Consider the following 909-nt stretch of genomic DNA (forward strand, 5'->3'; position numbering starts at 1 on the left):
ATACCATGCCAAGTTGGAACCTTTTCAGAGTTCATTTCAAATGCTTTTCAATTTCATGGTCTTATAGCTCAAAATAATCAGTAAATGCATGAAAAATAACAAATGAAGTCAGAAAGGGTTGTAAATTGATGATTTGGCTTTAAATGGTGCATTCTGAACACAGAAAAACAAGGGAGTTCAAATAAGTTAAAGAAATGAAATCCCTTTGTAACAGACGAGTTTCCATATGAAACCCTGATACTTCGAAAGAAATTGTCCGTTTTGTACACGAAGTGCATCCAGTTTATGCCGTAACCCTCTCTACTTTCTCGCACATGCTATGTGGGTGAAATGATGATACCATGCCAACTTGGAACCTTTTCAGAGTTCATTTCAAATGCTTTTCAATTTCATGGTCTTATAGCTCAAAATAATCAGTAAATGCATGAAAAATAACAAATGAAGTCAAAAAGGGTTGTAAATTGATGATGTGGCTTTGAACGGTGCATTTTGAACACAGAAAAACAAGGGAGTTCAAATAAGTTCAAAAAAAATGAAATCCCTTTGTAAAAGATGAGTTTCCATATGAAACCCTGATACTTCGAAAGAGGTTGTTCGTTTTGTACACGAAGTGCATTCAGTTTTTGCCGTTACCCTCTCTACTTTCTCGCACATGCTATGTGGGTGAAATGATGATACCATGCCAAGTTGGAACCTTTTCAGAGTTCATTTCAAATGCTTTTCAATTTCATGGCCTTATAGCTCAAAATAATCAGTAAATGCATGAAAAATAACAAATGAAGTCAGAAAGGGTTGTAAATTGATGATTTGGCTTTAAATGGTGCATTATGAACACAGAAAAACAATGGAGTTCAAATAAGTGTAACAGACGAGTTTCCGTATGAAACTCTGATACTTCGAAAGAGATTG

This window comes from Triticum aestivum, chromosome 6B (assembly GCF_018294505.1).
Source record: "Triticum aestivum cultivar Chinese Spring chromosome 6B, IWGSC CS RefSeq v2.1, whole genome shotgun sequence".
Lineage (NCBI taxonomy): Eukaryota > Viridiplantae > Streptophyta > Magnoliopsida > Poales > Poaceae > Triticum > Triticum aestivum.